Source organism: Bos grunniens, chromosome 7, assembly GCF_055505025.1.
Source record: "Bos grunniens cultivar Pamir isolate PY7600 chromosome 7, Bosgru_T2T1.0, whole genome shotgun sequence".
In the NCBI taxonomy this organism is placed as follows: domain Eukaryota; kingdom Metazoa; phylum Chordata; class Mammalia; order Artiodactyla; family Bovidae; genus Bos; species Bos grunniens.
The window spans coordinates 37351415-37372948 of record NC_141171.1 but is presented as its reverse complement, the minus strand read 5'-3'; the positions used below and the strand labels follow the sequence as shown (position 1 = coordinate 37372948).

General features: G+C 45.4%; 1 protein-coding gene across 5 annotated transcripts in view; it reads right to left on the bottom strand.

The window, feature by feature from the left end:
* SEMA6A (semaphorin 6A) overlaps window positions 1-21228 on the bottom strand; it is a 131933-nt gene extending 110705 nt beyond the window's left edge. For all 5 annotated transcript variants that reach the window (XM_086410781.1, XM_086410782.1, XM_086410784.1 and 2 more), the window contains exon 1: window positions 20620-21228. The gene's annotated coding sequence lies outside the window, so the exon portion shown is untranslated. The remainder of the gene's footprint in view (window positions 1-20619) is intronic.
* Window positions 21229-21534: the final 306 nt, after the last annotated feature.

Sequence of the window (21534 nt, the reverse complement as noted above, 5' to 3'; positions counted from 1 at the left end):
TAGGACCCAGCACCGGTTGCTGGGCATATTCTAGCTGCTTTAGTTGAGCTGCCTTTCATTCAAGGGAGCAGGAGCTATGCTAAAGAATGGAAAGGAAGGGAGTATAGTTTTGGTCCAGAGCAATCCGGAGGATAAGATGTTAGAGGAAAAAAACTAGAGAATTTCAACCAGGATGAATACAATAATAAGATATTTTCCCACACTCAACCAAGTTTCTCTCTTTCTCTCTCTCTATATATAATAAACAGCTATAGAAAGGACTAGCAGAATAGCCCAGCCTCTTTAGTTGGGTTAGTATAGGGCATGTTTTAGAAAGATCTGGGTGAAGGATGAGTCTTTCTTAGATCTTTAGTTCTGGAAAAGGGTGGGGGAAAGAAGGCTTTAATGTTAGGGAGTGGGCTACCGAGTTTCAAGAGTTAGGGAGGGTCTCTATTCTGAGTACTCATCAGTATACAATCTGAATCCAGGGAAAACAAGCAATGAACAGTAAAATCAGAAAAAGATGTTCTAAATCACTTATTATAAAACTACATCCTGCCTCCTCCTTCTTGATGTGCTCAGTCATGTCCAACTCTTTGTGACCCCGTGGACTGTAGCCCACCAGGCCCTTCTGTCCATGGGATTTCCCAGGCAAGAATACTGGAGTGGGTTGCCATTTCCTTCTCCAGGGGATGTTTCTGACTCAGGGATCCAATATATCTCCTACATTGGCAGGCGGATTCTTCACTGCACCACCACATCCTGCCTTATATAAAGAATTATTTGTCAGTCTCAAGATAGGTAACATTCTGTTATTAACAAGCCAGGAGTTAGTTTGTTCCCAACTTGCAAAATAGAGAGAAGAGAGTGGAGAATTCCTATTCAAAAAGGGCCCCCAGCACTTAAAAGACAGTTGAACTGTTGAAATCAAAGACAGTTAATTGTAGTCTGTACAAGTAGGAACAACTCCACCTAATTATGAATGAGGCATTGTCAAACCAGTTTGACCCTGAAATACTCACTTTCAACTAACTTAGTTTTTTAAAAACCATTTTATCCAAAACATTTGAACAAAATTACGCTGCAGCTAACCAGGTAAACCAGAGGTGTGAAATGAGCGCACACATTCTGTTTGAGGATTCCCATGAAGGTAATGATTTTTGTAAAGTATCAAAAACTACGGCACAGAAACCAAATTTGTGGAGAAAATTCTCCACCCTTAAGACTTGCCTTGGTGAGTGATGTAGTCTAAACAACCTGATCTGCCCACTTTCTAGAAAGGTTTCAATTCTAAGTACCTACGTACAGACCTCCGTACACACAAAGCAGACACTGACTATCCCTGTGGAGGTATTATATCACAGGGTCCAGGAACTCCAAATCCCTGAGACTGGAGAGAGCCGGGTTTCCCAACAAAGCCTCGTCCACAAGCCGGGAAAGGTAGGCGTGGGCCCCGAGAGGGTCACGGCAGATCCAGCCCATTCCTGCCTTATTTGTTCGGATCATTAGGAGGGCACCAATTAGTGCTTATTTGGTGACAGGTTTGTGTTGTGAACATCTGGCCACTAGCATCTGGCCAGGGCCCAAGTCCATTTCACAGGAAACACCAAACAGCTGTCAGATGGTCCTGTGTTTGGGTGAATACCAAACACAGAGTCCACTCTGCCACAGGGGAGGAGGGGCCAACATCTCCATTATCTGTCTCAGGAAGTACCCTGCCGCCAACACATTACCTAACTGCTGACTGGCATCTCCCTTATTTGTGAATTAGGCTTTGCCCACTGGAGTAAGTACTTTGAATGGATAGAGCCAGAAGTAACTTGGCGTCTGCTTGAGAGCTAATGAGCAGCATGGCCCTTGTGTCTATGCTTTAACCACCCAGCCTCCTTTCGGTCTTCTCGGTGCGCCTCAGGGAAGCGGGGGTGAAGACTGGGCTGGACTGGGGATTCACTTTTCAATCCATCTACTCTGCGGTTCAGTGCTCAGTTTTTTGGGTTTTGTGAAAAACAGCCACTTAAAGCCAGTGGATCAATTTGACATTTTCAGTTTACTGGAGTAGGTACTTAATGCCATATATATCTTAAAGTTTTGTTGTATAAAGTATAAACTTTTTGTATTTACACATTGATTTTTGAGTCAGGTTAGAGAAACAGAGACCTCTGGGCCCTCTCTGGAATATTGTGATTCCAAACATAACCCTGACTACAATCTAACACAGAAAACTCCCTCAGTGAGAAAAGCCCTCAGTATTACTGCCTTGGAGTTCCTACATAGTCTGTTCCCAGAGTGCAGGAAGGTTTGTGGCATAAGCCTGATAAATACAGGCCACCTGCGGAACACCAGACCCAACGAAGAACAATTAAGATGGGAGGAAAACGTATTCACCTAACTTCTCATCCCATAGGAACTAATATATAATATAGCTGGATGCATATTGTAGGTACGCACTAAAATATTTCCTAAATGAAGTGAAGAAATGAAGGATTATTCAGTCAACCATTTAAAATCACGCCCCGACACACAAAAGTACATAGAAAAAGACATAGCAACAGAAGCAGAGAGAAAGACTCATCCGGACGCTGTCATCTTGTCATCATCTTGTCTTCTCAGTTTTAACTTACAATGTCAACTATGCCCTCCCAGTGACATGAAGCACTGAATCTCACCAATTCCATTGGGAGAATTTGGTGTCAAATTATAATAGATAATTTTTGTGTGTCCTAAGTTGTTTTAGATGTGTCCAACTCTTTGCGACCCTATGGACAGTAGCTCACCAGGCTCCTCCATCCATGTGATTCTCCAGGCAAGAATACTGGAGTGGGTCACCATGCCCACCTCCAGGGGATCTTCCCAATCTAGGAATCCAACCCACATCTCCTGTGGTTCCTGCATTGCAGGCAGATTCTTTACCACTGAGCCACTGGGGAAGACCCAGATCATTCTTACTGAGTGCTTATTATATACCAGACATTCTTCTGGTACATATCGTCTGATTTAGTCATCAGAATTGCTTCATGAGGTTGGTACTATTAGTATTCCCATTTTACAGATGAGGAAAACAAGGCACAGAGAGGTGAAGTGACTTTCCCAAGTTCTCACAGCCAACAGAACAGGAAACTCCAGGGTTCAGACTTTTAACTCCTTCGTCATGATACCCATCTAGAAGAAAAGTTGACTCCTAAATTCACTTTTAACCCTCAGCTTCATTCTGTGTGTTTCCAGCAGTAATGGGATCTCAGTTATTCTTCCTGATCTTAGTCTCAGACTTTAGGGACATTATCATCATCATTGTCATCAGTCAGCATTTCTATCAAATTCGTGTCCATCACTCTGCTTCTATCAGCTCGATGCACCCAGAACGTTGTAAGGTTACCTCCATAACCCACTGAGAATGCCAGGGTTACACATGCAAAATATAGCCACCGAGACTGAAATTTACTCTCCACTTACTGCCGACTCTGGAGCATGCTTACTCTTCATCCGAGAAAAAGCAGAGCTGGCGCTACTGTCAGAAAGGACTTAATGCCATGGTTTAGGCTGCAGTGCGTGCTTCTCTTCTTAATATCTTCAGAGGATAATCTATAAAGTGCTGAAATGCACTCTTTGAAGGTCTGTAATAGGATAGTGTACTGAAGTTAGAGAACCTTTCCCTGAGGGCTAATTATGCCAGAAACTCTGAGGTGAGTCGCTCTGGTCAAACATCTCCCACCCAGGGGTGGTTGAAAATTCTTTCTTGACATTTGTAATTTTAGTTAAACTTGTTAAAGAAGGTCTTGTTGACTTATTTGACAGAGCTTAAGTTATCGTATATTGCTCTTTTGCATGACATAAAAGAAAAATATCAGTGAAATTAATTGGATAATGTAGTCCTAAAACTTCTTGTCCGATGATTAACTTTGTAAGGGAGTCGGACTTCCGTTCCCAGTCATCAGTGTGTGTGTTTTCCACATAACTTTGTCCTCTTTGCTATCAAGAGCTTTGGGGATGGGCATACTTAAATGTGTTTACCACGTTTCAAACCAGGCATCAAACTTTTTAACACTGTATTTGGAGACAGTGTCTAGGTGGGCTAGGTTAGCTGCTAACTAGCTGCTAAGATTTGTATGTTTTTTCACCTTGCCTGGGATCTGAACAAAAGTGGGTGTGCTGAGATTAAGTAACACTAGAGGGCAGCCTACAAGTTAGAAACAAGGCAGCCTACACAGGCAGTCTTTTGGCATCGCACAATAGACAACAGCTCAAATATGGCGTCCCAGTGAAAAGCAAAAAACCATCGAATCATTCCTTAATGTTTAATCTGCATGTGCCTTTAAAAGAAGACTTCAAAGGAAATAACTTCATAAATGTTGTCTCCCTTCTAGAAACTCACTAATTTGTTAAACCCTCCTGAAGATGCTCGATGTTTCTAGTCCTGTTTTGTTTCACTTCCGTTATTCAACCTCTTTTTAAAATAACAAACAAAACTTTATTAGAGAATAAAACTCTTCTGTTACAAGTTTTATTCAGAAACCTCTGAAATAAAAATGCAATGTGAAGGGTAAAGACAGAATATCCATCTTTTTAGGGTTCCTTTTTATAGCATAAACATTAGTTATTTTCCACCATTAAAGGCATTGGAGGACTCTTGTGGACAACTATATGGTATCAGTACTTATCCAAAGGTTGAAACCATAAAATGAAATCTGTAATGTGTCGTTCACCTATGAGTTGAAGGTTGGTTTCTTCCTAAATAAAATATTACTCAACACATTTTTTTCTTCTGCTACGTAAGCAGTGTTCAATTTTAGCACCATGCAGCAGAAAAGGCCTAGCTGTATGCTAACACTGTCTCATTAAATAACCAACACAATTTAGGTGTTATTTGTGTTTTGTGAATTACGTCACCTGTAACATTTCAGTTGCACAAGGCAACTTAAGAGATAAACACTCATATAAATATGCCCACAGCGGGGTGGAGAGGAGGGAGGGAAGGAAGGGGTGAACACATGTACATTGAATTTCAGAATTCAAAGACTTGCATACTGTTCAGAATGGAAAAAATAGGAAACAGGTGGCTCGATGCAGGCCTTGATTCTTCCATGAGTGAATCACAAGCTTCTTGCTTGCCCTGCACTTTGCAGCCAGTCTTTATAGATGCGCTGGATGGTGCTTCAGTCTTTCTCATTATTATCCACCTCGGCTCATGGTATTAACCTCCCTAATGTTGGAGAAAGTGGTACCAGCTGCCAGACCAAATGCAACAGTTTAAGTGCTCTTAATTTGAGAATCTTTAGCACTCATTTTACAGAGCTGGGTATGAGCACAATAGAACTTAAGTCCCAGGCTTTGGTGTTTGGCTTATGTGTCATTTACATATGGTTTTTGATAGCCGTTAAAAATGAACAATTTTTGTCTGTAAACCTGGCCTGTCTTAGCCAATGTCACCACTATCCACTCAGCTCCCCAGATGTGACATCTTGGAACCATTTTTTTCACTCCTTCACCCCCTTACCCCACACGTCCAACTGGCCCCTAAGTCCTGAAGGCTAAACTTTGTCAATGCACCCAGAATCCATTTCCTTTTTTCCACTCACAGCATGAGCAGATTTATATTTCCAAAACACGTGTCTGATGACATCAACATTTGGCTGAAAAGCTTTAATTGCCCGCAGTTTGGAGTCCTACCTCTTAAGCAGGGCCGAGACCTCCATGGGCTGTTCTCCATCCTTCTTTCTGTCTGTGGGGCTTCCAGGCCACATCCCCCGTCACCAGGAGTTTCCCATGCTGCTCTGCGGCCAAATCTTGGATTTCTCTGCCTCTGGCCTTTGCTCCTGCCTCTCTCTTAGCCCCACTGCTCCTCTGCCCCTTGCCAACTAGGTGCCCAAATCTTGTCCACTCCTTAGGTGCAGCTCAAATGCTTCCTCCCAGACTTGACAGAGCACTCCTTTCTGTCCTCAGCATCCTTACCAGACTGCTTTGGACATGGAGAACAGTCAGCCCTCAGACACTGTAGTATTTTTTTTTGCACATCTACCTTCCTGGATAGTATGTGGGCCCAATGTCTGGCCTTGAGTGCTGTTGTTCAGTCGCTATGTCCATGTCCAACTCTTTGCAACCTCATGAACTGCAACATGCCAGGCTTCCCTGTCCTTCAGTATCTCCCGGAGTTTGCTCAAATTCATGTCCATTGAGTCAGGGATGCCATCCAACCATCTCATCCTCTGTCACCCCCTTCTTCTGTCTTCAATCTTTCCTAGCATCAGAGTCTTTTCCAGTGAGTTGGCTCTTTGCATCAGGTGGCCAAAGTATTAGCTTCAGTTTCAGCATCAGTCCTTCCATTGAATATTCAGGGTTGATTTCCTTTAGGATTGACTGGTTTGATCTTGCTGTCCAAGGGACTCTCAAGAGTACTCCAACTCCATAGTTCAAAAGCATCAATTCTTCGGCCCTCAGACATCTTTATGGTCCAGCTCTCACATCTGTACATGACTATTGGGAAAACCATAGTTTTGACTATATGGACCTCTGTTGGCAAAGTGATGTCTGTGCTTTTTAATATGCTGTCTAGGCCCTGAGTGGTTATGCCACAATCGATCAATAGATTCTGAACTAGGTCATCACTTTGTCTCTGCAGTATCTAGAACTTGCCTAGAATAGGTGCTAAATATATATCTTCTGAATTAAATGGACCTGATGCTTTCACTGCATCCAGCAGTGTGGACCAGAGGAGTCAAATGACCTTGGTTGGAGGGAAAATCCATTTATGTTGAGCCATGCGGTCTACTTTATTCCTCACTAAAAGCATGTTTCTGTTTCATAGGTACAGGCTGCAAGCCCCAGGAGGATATTCCTGCAGGAATATCTGGTTGAGTCCTCTGTCCCTCCAGTTGTACCCTGCACCAGGGTCAAAGTTTCCACCTTTGTTTTTATTCCTACTATCAAACAGGGCTAGAATCCTAAATAACAACATCCTCCATTTTCCAAATGATGTCTTTTTGGATGACACACTCAAGGTCCTACGAGCTGCTGGAGACAAAGACCTGCATTTGCATGCATCAAGAAGCAGGAGTATAGGTCCTGAACCCTTGGGTGGAATCCTCGGAAAGCTACTTCTAAGGTTTTTCTGTGGCAGGAGTCAATCTGCATAGTAGGCATAATGTGAAAACATCTTCTGTTGGAAGACTAAATTATTTCCCAATTCTTTTTAAAGTATTCAGCTGTACAATGTCATAGAGCATAAACTCAGTTTCAGAAGGCTTCAGACCTTGTCTCAAGCCCTTCCCTTCCCAGAGGCGTATACTGTTAGGCCAATGATTTGACCTCTCTGAACCTCAGTTATCTCATCTTTAAATTGGGCATAATAATACCCGCCCTGCCTAACCTAGGCTGTAATGATATTAAACGAGGCAATGTTTGTAAACATACTTAGAAAAATATAAGGACTGTATAATGAGGTCTTTATTAATAGTAATAACACTGTTAAATACTGTTGATGCTGATCACCATCGGTAAGCCTGACTTCTAAATCTGAGCAGCAAGATTCTTCCTGGGCAGACCAGTCCTGGGTGTGCACCTCACTGTTGCAAAGTCAGTCTGTCCTCTCCCTGCAAGATACCATTCCAGGAAGGTATGTCGAGCTCTTGAAACATAGGCAGTGAGAAACGATGAAACACTGCAGATGCACTGTGATTACTTTTATTAGAATAAGCCCTCCAGTGAAGACTGGGTTCCGTTGACAATAAGCAAGAATAGACATTGCCTATGTTGAAAACCTTTGCAAGTTGTGCTGGAGAATTTGCATCTCAATAACAACGTGATAATGTCAAGCTATTCACAACATTTCAAAGCCTCCTCTGGCACACCTGGCGTGTGGTAGGATCTGCTTGGGGAACTGGAAGTGGCTGTTTTCTAACAGTACTGGCAGTGACGTTGTCCTTTTCATTCTTGGGAACGGATGTGTTTGAGTAGTATTAACACGTCTTGTTTCTGGACAGGGCAAAATATGAAAACGAAAGCTCCACCCTCCATGATCTCCCAGGAGAATTAATTAATCAGCATATTCAACATGTTGAACTTCCCCTCATCACAAATGAGCGGAAACATCTTGTAGATAAAAGTTGCCTTTTTAATAGAAAACTTTTCCCTGTAAGCCAAACATCCCTTTAAAAGAGAAAAGTATCCAAAAGATGTTGCCTTCCCCTTGGCTATATAGGAAACTACTCTGCTTTCTAGATGATACCAGTAGCATATTCTCTTGTTTGGGCAAACATGGGATCGTGACACTGGGTTGACTTTACTTCTGTTAAAAGTAAAACCATATTGCATGCAGGGGGGCAACCATCTTGCCTATATTTTAGGTAATCACTACCCTAGAACACAGTACAGCAAATAGTATCAGTCAATTTAATTTAGGTAATTTCTCATTAAAGATGCTTCTAGATTGGTAAGCTTAATTGTAAAAGCTAGGCATTTATAATTCATAAGCACAAATTACACTCAACCAGATAGGTTATATGCTATTAAAAGTTTCAGATAAGCTGCAAAGTGATTATTCACACAGAAACTTAACTCATAAGTTGGCATTAATATATTATACCTAACTTTCATTAGGCCCTTTGGTTAAAAGTTGAATGTAAATAGTGTGTTAACATTATAGTTCAGTTACTTGACATCTGTCCCAAAACTCATGACACAAGGAAAAGTTCAGTTCAGCTCAGTTCAGTTGCTCAGTTGTGTCCTACTCTTTGCGACCCCATGAATCGCAGCACGCCAGGCCTCCCTGTCCATCACCAGCTCCCGGAGTTCACTCAGACTCACATCCATCGAGTCGGTGATGCCATCCAGCCGTCTCATCCTCTGTCGTCCCCTTCTCCTCCTGCCCCTGATCCCTCCCAGCATCAGAGTCTTTTCCAATGAGTCAACTCTTCGCATGAGGTGGCCAAAGTACTGGAGTTTCAGCTTCAGCATCATTCCCTCCAAATAAACCAAAAGTAAGGACAGTTTCTCCAGTGCTTATAAGTGTTTCAATCACTATGGTTAGCACTCAAGAAAGAGTATTTTGTTGTTGTTGTTTAGTTGCCAAGTTGTGTCCGACTCTTTGTGACTCGGTGGACTAGAGCCCACCAGGCTCCTCTGTCCATGGAATTCACCAAGCAAGAATACTGGAGTGGGTAGCCATTTCCTTCTCCAGGGGATCTTCCCAATCGAGGGATCAAACCCAAGCCTCCTGCAGTAGCAAGCGGATTCTTTTCAGTAGACAAAGGAAATACCACTTGATCCAGCACCACCAGCATACAATGGCTTTCATTTGAAAGACCTGGGGCACCACCACTTAAAGTCTCATTCTATTTTTGTAAAGCATGGCCTCAAATCCAGCTAGGTGCCAGTAAATATCAACAAATTTGTTAAGTTAAAATAAAAAATGGTTCCTCTAAAGATTCAAAACACTTTGCACCACTTATCAGTTTGAACTTTCCCCCAAGTGATATTTCATTCTTTACATGACCATTCTGCGAATGATACAGAATCATGTTTCTCATAAAGAACCTCATGTAGTCTGCATGGCAAGATAATGGAAGCATGTTCAAGTCACTGCTGTCTGAAAATGTTCCAACAGAATGCAGCCTCCAAGGTATTGATGCCTTGGAGGCACCAAAAAAAAAAAAAAAAAAAAAAAATCTGTAATCAGAAATCATTAATTAAGGTTAATTAAAGTCTACATTGTATTTGACTGACAGCCTCACAAAAGCCCTGTGACTTTTCTTCAGGCTCCGGTGTGCGATGTTGTGTCTGACCGGATACTGAAGAGTAATCACATCTTGGATTGTTGAGAGGACAGCAAAGTCAATTCCCAGAAACTCTCCTTGGAGCAGAAAAAGTTTCTGATCTGAAATATGAATCCCTTTGTCCTTCCCACTCTATGCCTTTTTTAAAAACAACAACAACAACTATCTCGTAAGAATACCATAGAAGGAGCAGGACCTATTTTCTGACCCTACCAAATAATCAATAGTCCGTAAGACTGAATTTACATATGCATGTTTTCTTTGCTTCTCCAGAGATGTTGGAGGGAGGTGGGGAAGGGCTGGGGGATAATTGCGGCCTATGGGTAAGCCAGACCACATGATCAAAAACTGCTGTGACACTTAAAAGTGTTTCTCCACAAGGAATTCTGGTGCCCAGAAGCCTGGTGAAGCCAGTAGCAATTAAGGCCATGTTATCCTTTTCATTTACTTCAAATTATTGGCCTCTAAAATCAATCACTGAGTGTGGCTGAGTAAGGGAGGGGTCAATTTAATAGGCACGTGCATTACAAATGCTTGTTGATCTTAAGTAAAAATTTTGGCAGGCCGGATCTGTGGAAATTTAAAACGGCTGCTTTGAAGCTTGCCCTGTCATTTCCTAGTTTTTTTAAAAAATGACTAATTTTCTAGATTAAGCCCATTTATAATGAATGCAAGGTTTGCTTCTTCTGAACCCACCTGAATTTTCATATGCTGTGTTGCATGTCCTGAATCCAGTGCTGTGTGCTTCAAGTGTGAGACAGTTTTATGTTTTAATCTACAAAGGAATGAAATGGCTGGGCTTAGATGGGTAGGAATCCTTGAAAGTCTACTTGGAATATGGGAACTAAAATGTGAAGACATGTACCCGTATCTGTCATGTGAGGCCAGATTTACCTAACAAAGGAAAGCTGTGTTCTCCACTGCACACGAAGCCCATAAATTGTGGAGTGTATCTCCCTCTTGTAGCAATTTACTCCTCCATATCTTCTCTTGACTGGGTCACTCACACACTATGGCCACAACTGGAGAGCTTTTCCTTATCACTCTGACATAGTAAGATATTATAATTACAGGAAGAAAAAAAATCGCTCATACACTCAAGAACTGGCAAAGCAGTAGACCTCTGGGCCAGTGTTGCAAAACGCAGTCAAATGGTCCCTAGCCCTTCAGTAATGTATGTCGAACCTGAAAAAATTAAGGGGAAACCTGAAGGAAAGCACTGAATGCTCACATGGCCATACCAAAGCACAACATTCAACACTCCTGAGGTCACTTTATTTATTTAGCCATCTGCAGAGCCGAAACCCAATTATGAGACTGAAATGTGAGTGAAGTCAGGACTGGCCTCATTTACCTCCATGTGTAGGAACAGCCTAACGAAGGGTTTGCACCCTTTGGCTTGTCCAAGGATGAAAGTGCCACCAGCCCCTGGACCGTAATTCTTTACCAGCAAGACTGAGTGAGAGACAGATCCTGGAGTAAATATCAGCTGGATGCGCACATAACAAGGTCCAGAGAGACACTCTCAGAAGTCGCCTCTTTTAATCCAATGCTGAATTATACGAGAAGTTGTTTTCAGTGCTTTCAGAAGACCATGGCTGCCAAAATCACTGTGAGGCTCGCAAGCCTAGTCTATCTCAAACCTTTCCCAAGACACCCCAACACTATCTGAGGCCCTGAAACTATGGCAACCGAATAAGAAAGCAGCCTCCATGATTAATAGATGAAGATCTCAGCAACAGTGTCTAGCTAGGGCCATCATTCATGATGTGAGAAGAATTAGCACAGAATCCATCTCGGAAACCATTAACGAGTATTTATAAAAATCCACCCAACTGCCATCCTGCTACGTAGACTCCAGTTTAGAATGCTGTAAACAGTTTGTTTTCTGTTTAGCGCTCATTCTACAGAAAATGTTCTTAAAGTAACTCAGAGCTCACATTTTTAGAATAATGCAAGGCTTTATAGGCTGGTTTTCCACCTGGGTTTCTGAGGCCTAAGAACAAATGCATTCATACACCAAAATACGTGAATGAAGTCAAGTGGCTCTTGGGTAAAAAGGAGAGACAGTCGCTGGACTGTTGTGAGTGTCTTTTATGGAGTGCAATTTTTTTCATAAAGCATTCCATGTTCAGGAAAGGAACTTTTTCATTCACCAGCTCCATCAGTATTCTCTTAGTTTCCTCATTCAAGGGCAGTAAGAGTCTCGGGGGCAGGAGTCGGGGGAGCACTGGAATCGCTGCAATATTAATGAAAAGATTGAATATGCTCCTGAAAAAAAAAGACTCAGGAATAAGAAAAAGGAAAAAAGAATGGATCCACAGATAGCTTGTCTTTAAAACTCTCATATAACATGAAACCATAATAGATTCTTTATTTCCCAGTCCCTCAAATGCTTATTTTCCAGTGGTGTGTTTTCATTGTGTTTTGATGCCAGATGCTGTTCTCTTCTATAAATGCTTCAAATCAAACCATGGACAAAGGCTTGGTCTTAAACACGTGTGAGGGCAGAAGGGGTAAGAGAGGGATAAATAACATCAATTTTAGAAACTCATCGGCTAAGGTTTTCAAATTGGCTTGGATTCTTTGAATTAAAGTTTCTGCAGATGGCAATTATAGGTTAGTTGGAAACCACTCAAAAGTGCTGAGTCATACTAAATGAAAGCCTCAGGTCTGAAGGCTGAATGTGGAAACATCTATACTAACAACACTCTCAAAGCCCCAGTCATCGCACAGGCTGCTCCGCAGGAGCTGGTCCTTCAGTCTTTGGGGCCTGTGGATTGCTGATTTATTCTGCTCTCTGTACATCCTCTTTCCGCTTACAAAATTTAAGAGAAAAATTTTGTCCTAGATGAAAATAACTGTAATTCTAAGCATGGAGGGATTCTTACTCCTTCAGGGAACTGGAGTGATAATAACAATTTATTGCCCCTTTTGCTATGCTCTTGAGGAGTCAGTCTTCTCACTGATAAGGACATCTATGGCTATCGTTTGAATCAAATTTCAGGTTGTGTATCAGCGTATCAGCAGTAGCGTAATCCCTGCCTCCACTGGGGTCAGCTGACTATTTTCTGCATTTGGTGGGAAAGGTGCGCTCAGTCTCCAAGTTAGTCCGACTCTTTGCGACCCCGTAGACTGTAGCCCGCCAGGCTCCTCTGTCCATGGGACTTCCCCGGCAAAAATACTGGAGTGGGTTGCCATTTCCTTCTCCAAGGGATCTTCCCGACCCAGGGATCAAATCTGTGTCTCCTGCATTGGCAGGTGGATTCTTTACCACTGTGCCACCTTGTGGGAAAGTAGTGGTTTGCTTCGGCATGGAGATTCAGGCACTCCCGAACTGTCACTATGTCAGGTTTGGCCATGGAAGAGTCATCTGGCAAGTATATGTCCACCATGAAGAAACTCATGCAGATCCCAGCCATAGCTTCTTGGAGGAGTTGACCGACAGCCAAGCTTCTCCTCTGTGACACGTGTGTGGTCCTTGGGGTCAATTTAGCTCATCCCTGAATGGTCATTATGGGCAGCTCTCAGATTCTAAATGTGGGTGCTCTGATATTCCTTAGTGGATACAGGCTGTGTGTGTATTTTACTTTTACAGTGGTAGTAAGTGAAAGCTATCATTTTTTAAAAACAACTGTCCTTTGGGTACTTGGTTGATATACAGATAAACAGATATAAATAGCTGTTTGCTATTGTTTTACTTGTATAGTGTTTTCTTCTTCCCTGTTTTGGGTATGATGTTTCCACTTCCAAAGTTAGGCAAAGGATCCCAGCTCTTCTTCTCACGCAAGTGACCCTTTCACACACTCCTCTGCTTAGAACCCCTGACATCGTGGCCAGCTTATGGTGTGAATGTTCCTTTCTAGTCCAAAGGTCATTTCCTTTGCATCCTCTCTTCATGTTGCAGATGTGAAAGGCCGTTTCCTTTGGTCCTCTCCCCACCAGGGCACTCTCCATGACAACTGTCACCCAAATAAAAATAACACCTCATACTTAATGAGTGTGTGTAGTGTCAGGCATTGTGCCATGAATCTTACAGATGTTGTCGTATTTCCTCTCCTCAACAACAATACCACCACCAGCACTGACAAATGGAAACTGAGACAAGAGATGTAACTTCCTCAAAGTCACGGCTATTTGTAAATGGCAAAAAAAAAGGGGGAGGTATGCAAATCTGTGTTGTGTCTGCCTAAGACTGTGACCTCTGCATCACCTTGCAAGCTGTCTACAGTCCCTCCACATTTTTAGAGACTTTACACCACAAAACCTAATGAATTTGCCCTGCATTTGATGGGGAAGATAGCAGTATATACCAGAGATCAAAACTTTACCCTGGTGTGTCTGTTCTACATAAATGCTTTCATTTTATTTTGTCTGTAGTTTTGTTTGTTTATCTTTTGGTGGTGCCTCACAGCTTGTGCCATCTCGGCTCCATGACCAGGGATGGAACCCATGCCCCACCCCACCCCCCACACTGGCAGCAAGGAATCTTAACCACGGAACCACCAGGGAGGTCCCAATGCTTTCACTGATGTGAACCATTTAAAACTTACCTGAGCAAAAAAATGTCCTTACTTAAAAAAAAAATAATGCCTGGCAGAGTGATACTCCTATGACCTTGCCTAATTTAATGGTCACATTGAAAACAATCACTAGTTGAAACGGTTGGCATCTGATTCATAAATTTGCCATCCATACACTACCTAGATTATTTTCAGTAAGTCTGAGGACCTTATTTAATTTCATCATGTGGTTAACATTAAAATGATATCCACAAGGTATAATCTTTCTTTTGTTCTATAAACGACAATGAAGCAGGGTCTCTGCTAGGCCTGGGGTCTCTGGAGATGAGAAGGGAGTTAGCATCAAACTTGTCAAACTTGTCAAACCACAGTGCATTTTATATTTTCCCAAATACAATCACACTCATGATTTTGTATTATTCTCCCTATACTTCTACTAGATAGAAAGCATGCATTTTTACTCTTTACAGTTTTTATTTAAAATATTGACCTTCAAAAGAGTTAAGGGGCTTGTCCGTGGTAATGAGCCCGGAACTCAGGTCATCTAACTTCAAGCACAGGATCTTCAACAATAGTCATCACTGCACTGGGACCGGGCAGAAATGTGAGTTAGTTAATGCGCATGCTTATTCCTCCTGATGGAAACTTGAATTTTAAAAACTACTCTGAGCAAACTCCTAAAAGGCAAGAAGGTTCTGGGGCCAGCGGTTAGAATGCAGAACAAATGAGTCCAGGGTCAAAAGCTCAAGCCCCATAAGTGCTGGCTGTCTTCTTAGCTCTGTTTTTTAGAAGGTTGATTCTACCTAACTCACAGTCCCTCCAGCTTCAACCAGGTGTCCCACAGATGTGCGCTCTGAACTACAGAACGGGGACTGATGGGCGCGAGTGTGGGAACGGGCAGGCTCCAATCCATCACCAAGACTGGGAAAACAATCACAAAGGGATGATCCACTGATGGTATATGAGGCACATCACCTGTGTACATGGGAGACAGTGCTACACACACACACACACACACACACTCATCAAGGCAGAGAGACGTCTCATTTGATGGACACACAGAGAAACAGGAGCAGGTGAAAAAGATTGGCTGTTCACAAAACGATTCCCTCTTCATTCATTCAACAAGTACTTGTTATGAAAGGCCTGTGATGTGACAGGCACAGGTGTTGGTGCTGGAGACAGCAATGAGACATGAGAATGTCTACCCTTGTGGCGTTATGTTCCAGCGGAAGACAGAAAATAAATGGGGACAACCGACAGTCTGTCAGGATGTGAAAAGTCCTAAGGGGAAAAAAAAGAAAAAAACCCTGAGGCTGTCCACTGGGTTAGGGAGTGTTGGGGGAAAAATGGTGAAGAAAGAAAGATGATCAGGAAAGGCTTCACTGAGATAGCGACATGTGAGCAGAGAACCTGCAGGAGGAGAGGAGAAGCAAATTCTGCAGCTCTCTGGGCAAAGGCATGCCCCAAGCCTTGAAAGGGCAAGACCCTGCAAAGGGCCAGATTGGGAGAGGGTATGCTCAAGTGACCCCAAGGAAGAGTGGAGGTCAGAAAGGTGGGGGCCCCAGTGCAGATCATGTGGGTCCCCAAAGATCATAGGAAGGACTCTGGCTTTGATGGAATAAGATGGGAAAGCATTTGAGAACACGTAAGCTGATGAGATTTTGCTTTTAAAAATATTTATCACTTTGGCTGCTGTGTTGAGAAAAGACTGTAGGGGACATAGACCAAAGGTGGGAGAGTAGCCGGGAGGCTAGCCCGGTAGATCCCCCGGCAGGCAGATGGAGACAGGGGTTTGGCCAGTGTGAGGGCCACTGAGGTGGAAGACCTGGAAGGAGTCTGCACGCTCTCTGCAGGTGGGGCCAACAACATGGCAGTGAGAACAGGTGATGACATCAGAGAGAGGCCAGTCGAGGATAACTCTCGAGTTTCTTGGCCTAAGCAACTCAGAGGCTAGAACTGCCATTTACCAAAATGGAGAAGATGATAAGAAAGGCATATGTGGAGGAGAAAGATCTGTGCTGAAGGGGTTATTTGGGAAAGATCAGAATATTGATAGTTATATATGACATTCTCCATTAGTGTAATTACAATTATTCTAATAAAAAGGTTTTACAAGCACTCATCTGCTTGCAAATGAGTGTATACCCTACCCTTGTGTATAAACTATACTGTAATAGTCCCAGGCTAAGAAGTATGCTCAACTCCCTTCCCCCCTTGAGGTTTGTGTGGTATGACATCTTACTTGCCCATTTCAAAGGGATTAAATGCCTCCCTCCCTTCCCTCCCTTCCCATATCCCCAAGAGGCAGCTGTGTGGTTGCCAGTAGAGAAATAGCTCAGTTGCTCTTGCAGCACATTTAAAGGCAGAGGAGAAAAGCCTTCACTCTGGAATAGAAATCTCTCAGAGACGACTTGGCTCCAGGGCACCCCAAGAGAGTGGGGGACACTGGGAGGTCCCAACAGGAGGCTTCCAGGCTTCCCCTGGAGATGTGAACACCCAGGAACACTCACTCTGGGAGGAGGGCGATGAACTTTAAGTGTGTGTGGAGGGCGGAAGGCAGTGCAGGGATTTGTGCAGACTTTCCTAGACTTTCTACTGCTGCAAATGGCAGATGCCTAATTAAAGCATTTGCAATTAGTTTGGCTTGTTCTGTGATTCCTTTCTGCAAACAAATATGATGGGAGAATATATTAGCTCTTGGCAATCTAGTTCTAAAAAAAACTTTTTCTCCCATCATTACTCTTTTGTCCTGCTCAGAAGAGAGCTGAAGCACTGTGTACACAACCTTAAGTATCTGACTTACCTCCTTGTCCAAAACAGTATTTTTCCTTCCATTTCCTAAAGGAATGCAACTACCCATTTGCCTTTAAAAGCAGGAAGATTTATTCCAAATTTAATACAAGTTCTTAATTTGGGTGTCTTATTTGTATTCAATGATGATAACAGTCTTCCTAATTCTTGCCATCCTTCTGATTCAACACACTTGGCTGGCGATGTTATCCACCTCCTCGAAATGCAAATGCTATATTTTTTTAATGATGGGAAAAGCAGTCACTAGACTTTGAAAGAACTTGAGGGGTGTATGTTTGTGTGTGTGTGTCTGTGTGTGTAAATAAAGAGTTGCACTTACTGCCACTTTATTATAACCACTTACTTAAAGGCACAGATTTTTTTTACTTTTTCACTGCAGGGAAAAAAATGTGCCCAGGTCGCCTTCACGTGGAGACACGTGACCCATTTGGGACTGTTTCTTTCCTTTACTCATTCAACATTTACTTGAGTTTCTATACTGGTTCTTATGAAATTTTAACTTATTTAAACTTAGATGGTTTTATCCAATGAGTATACTCTGCAAGTAGCCCCTGAGATAACGATCTTAGGTGTCTGTTGAACATTAAATGCATTATGAGACTGTGGCCCATCTCTAAAGGGTAATAACTGCAAAACAGAACACTTAGAGAAGACTGCCATCAAACAGTGTAAATAAGAAAAATGAACTAGAATGCCTAACACAAAAAAGGTTTAAATCTGATGGTTATTCATTTCTGCTTTCAGATTGGCTTGCAAAGCACCTCATTTAAGAAGGTCCTAAAACCAAAATAATAACAGAGAGTAGTGGTTACTCAACAGTCAAATAAAAGTTACCATATAAACAAGCATGGGTAAGCCAAATTCAAATAGTGCAATTTTTTTTTAACAGATAGTTTAGGTTAATAGGTGGAGACACACAGTGTTGCCACTATATTTAAGGTTAGGTTAATAATTAACTCTGATGCCTGGAGTAGTTTAATCAAAGCTTACTATAAAAACTGCTCCATGCAGACTAAAAGGGTATTAAAGAACCATACAAAATACTTGCAATCTTGACCTCTGTAGTCATTTGGAAAGGGTGTGAAAAATCAGATGTTCCATTCAGAAATATGTACCAGCATCTTTACTTTGGGGGGAAAAAAATCTTAATAAAGATTCATATTATCTGGAACCAACAATCGTCTCACTGTCATCAGAGTGGCAGTCTGTGGACTTAATGCCCAAGAGGTATGTTGAAAGAAGACCAGACAATTATCAGGATTAGAGAAAGGCAAGGCAAAGGCACTCGACCTTCCTACCCACAAAGACTTAAGAGTCAGCTCTGGGGGTCATTAAATAGCTTTCCTGAGACCTGCTGGCAGGACACTGCCACTGGGTTAAACGTCTTTTCAGATTGGAGGCAAAGAAAGTTGGGCGTACATGTTAGAGAGTCTGTGTCTGTACGTGTGTGTGTTCACACGCCTGTGTTTTCAACCTTTCATGGATCACACTCAGCTGCTACTTAATTTCCATCCAGCCCAAGCAGAGAGCGATCCCACGATCCCACCGTGATCGTCTCTGGTCACCAGATTCACTAAGCAGCCGCCTTTCTCCCAAGGACCGACGCGGACTGGCTGGAGGGGCTGCTCCTTGCAAAACAGGTAGGGGGAGGCCCCTTGGAAGTGTTTGCCTTGGCTGCGAAAACAGCGGGGCCTCCCTGGCTCCACGCACACCTGACTCCCGGCTCTGCTCCTCCCTGAACACCCGCCGGCTGGAAAACCGCGAGCTGGGTGCAGGACACTGGAGATGCTGCGCTTGGAGCCAGCGATCCCCGGCCGGTGTCCACACGCACCCTCGCGCCAGCCGCTGTCCACAGTGGCCGGACCAGCTTCCGAGTCCTGCTGGGAAACTTCCCCTTCTCGCCCCTCCCCACGCCCTCCCCTTGTTCGACTGCTTGAGAGACCAGTCCAGCAAGTGCCGCACCGCGACCCCAACCAAGCTGACCATCGGCCGGGGTGCCACTCTCCGAAGGGTTGGCTCCTGGCTCCTGCCTCCTAGCCATATCCTGGGCAGTCTGTCCACCTCCCTGGGGGTTCGTTTTCCCGCGGGGTGCACGTGCTGAGCCCGAAATCGGTCGTGCCCTCCCCCCGCCCATTCCCTGGCCTTCAGAGAAACTTTCCAGAAGTGCCTGGTCGAGTGACCCCGTGCAGGGAAAAAAAAAAAAAAAGAGAAGAAGAGGAGGAGACGCTGGGCGGAGGGTGGTGGCGGCGAGGGAGCGGGAAAGACAGCGGAATCCTGTTTCCTTTCCCGATACCCACAAGTCTAAGACTGCTCCCTGGCTCCCCCTGTACCGTTCCGGTCGTGGAAGGAGGGAACGGACTACGGGATCCTGCTATGCACCGTGTAATACGGTGGGGAGCCGAGAAAAAAAGCAGAGCATCTGGGAGACGGGGGAGAAACACTTCCCATCCCAGCGGGGTCATGCAGAGTGGGTGGGCGCTGTCGGGCTGGGTTGGCAGCGGAGCGCCCCACTGCCAGCGAGGCAGCGCTCTACACGCAGCAAGTAGTCCGGACAATCGAGAACCCCGGGCCCCTGCAGAGGTCTCGTCTGGTTAGCAAGTACTGAGCCATTTCTAGCCAGGTCTTCCCACCCTTCCCGCTCCCGGGACACCTCCTTTCCGAAGAGGGACCACGTAGTATTTGGAAGAGACAGCAGCGGGCGCCAGCCCCCGGCACGGGGTTCTGTGCCCGAGAGGGACGCAGACGCTACAGATGCTGTCTTCGCCGCCCAGGAGGGAGCTGCGGCGGGGAATAGGACCCAGGGCGGGGAAGCCGCGCCACACCAGGAGGAGGCCACTCATTCGAGCAAACAAAGCCCGGAACCTCTGGTGCCCAGCGGCCGCGGGAGCCGGGATGTCACCAAGTGGCAGGGTGCGCGGGTGCCAGGGCCATTACAAGTTTCCCGCACTCCACTGAGCCCAGCCCAGACCCCGCGCCGACAACAAAAGACTCTCTTTGCCCCCCACCCCCAATCTCTCCGTGTCTGTGGAACCCCTCCTCCCACCTCGAACCCAAACCTAGTGTCGAGCGAAAACAGCGCTCTTGGACCGAACCTCCTCTAGCCCTCGAGGGTAGAACCCCTTCCCCTGCCTTCGCACCAGGACCGGGCGCTTCCGAGAATCTCACCCTTTCTTGGCCTCTCTGCTGCCCGCTGGCCCGAAAGTGAGGACGACCCCCCAGGGATACTGCACACACCTCGCAGGGCCAGGCAGCTATCCGCGCGGTTGGGGTCCCGGGCGGCGCCTGGCGTGTGCGCGACGCGAGTGGGGAAGCTCATAACGCGAAGCCCGGAGGTCTCTGGGGCGCAGGGCGGAGAGGAGCGGCGGACAGGGCTCGCGACTGCTCCCCCAGGGCCGGGCAACGCTCGGAAGACAGACACAAGACAAAATAAAACGCAAGCACCACAAAGCCGACACGGTGTGCGGACCGCGGCCCCGGGACCCGCAGGAGGGAGCGGAACCGCCCGGGAGGTGGGGCGCACCAGGGCGCCCCAGCCGTACCTTTTCGGTGCATCGACGGGCAGGCGGCCGGGGCTCGGAGCGGACTGGTACAGCGTGTATCCCATTTAGTAATCCATTATCGAGGGGATCTCTCCGGGCCGCGAGCTGCGCTTTCCTTCGCAAGCCTTTGTCATTCCTACATGGGTGCTTGTCTCTGTGGGGGTACAGTCGCAGCGACTACTTTCTGGGATGCAAACGCGCCGTATTCATTTCCAATGACAGGCGGAGAAGGGGAGATGAAAAAAGAAAGAAAAAACCAACAAGAAAGGAGGAAATGTTCAAGAAACTCTTCTCCAAATCCAAATTTCACTTGGATTCCACTCCGGCGAGTCCCTTCGCTGGTGTTTGCGCCGATTAACAAGTCATTTCAGGGTGGGGGGCGGGGTGGGGGCTGGGGCAGGGGTGCGCGCTCTAGCCCCGCTTCACAACCGGGAGCGCTACGCCGCGGGTGTGGCGGTGCTGGACGCTACCGCCGCTCCTAAGCTGGCATCGCGGGCGGTCGGCTCCGCGGAGAAGCGCTGCTGCTGCGGCCGGAGCGCCTGGGTAAGTGCGCGGGGAGCGGAGTTGGCTGCAGCCTCACCCCGTGCCGCTCACTACTCCTCTGTCACTGGAGAGGCCGCCGCTCCAGGGCGGAGCCAAGTCCCGGACTGGATTGCGCAAAGCGGACTCTCCTGCAACCCCGCCTACTTTGGCTGGCGTCTTCTCCGACCCAAAGGAGGGCTGCGGTCTCTGTGTGTGAACCGGAGCGAGCGAGGCGGAGAGAGGGAGAAACTACGCGCAGTGGCCGCAGGTGGAGCCTTGGACCGACTGGTCAGCGCCGCTTCCTTCCACCACTATTGCCCGCCCGCGGCGCGTTCGGTGGAGGTCCCGGCGGGGGCGACACCCGCAGAAGCCCAGCCCGTGCCTCCCCTCACC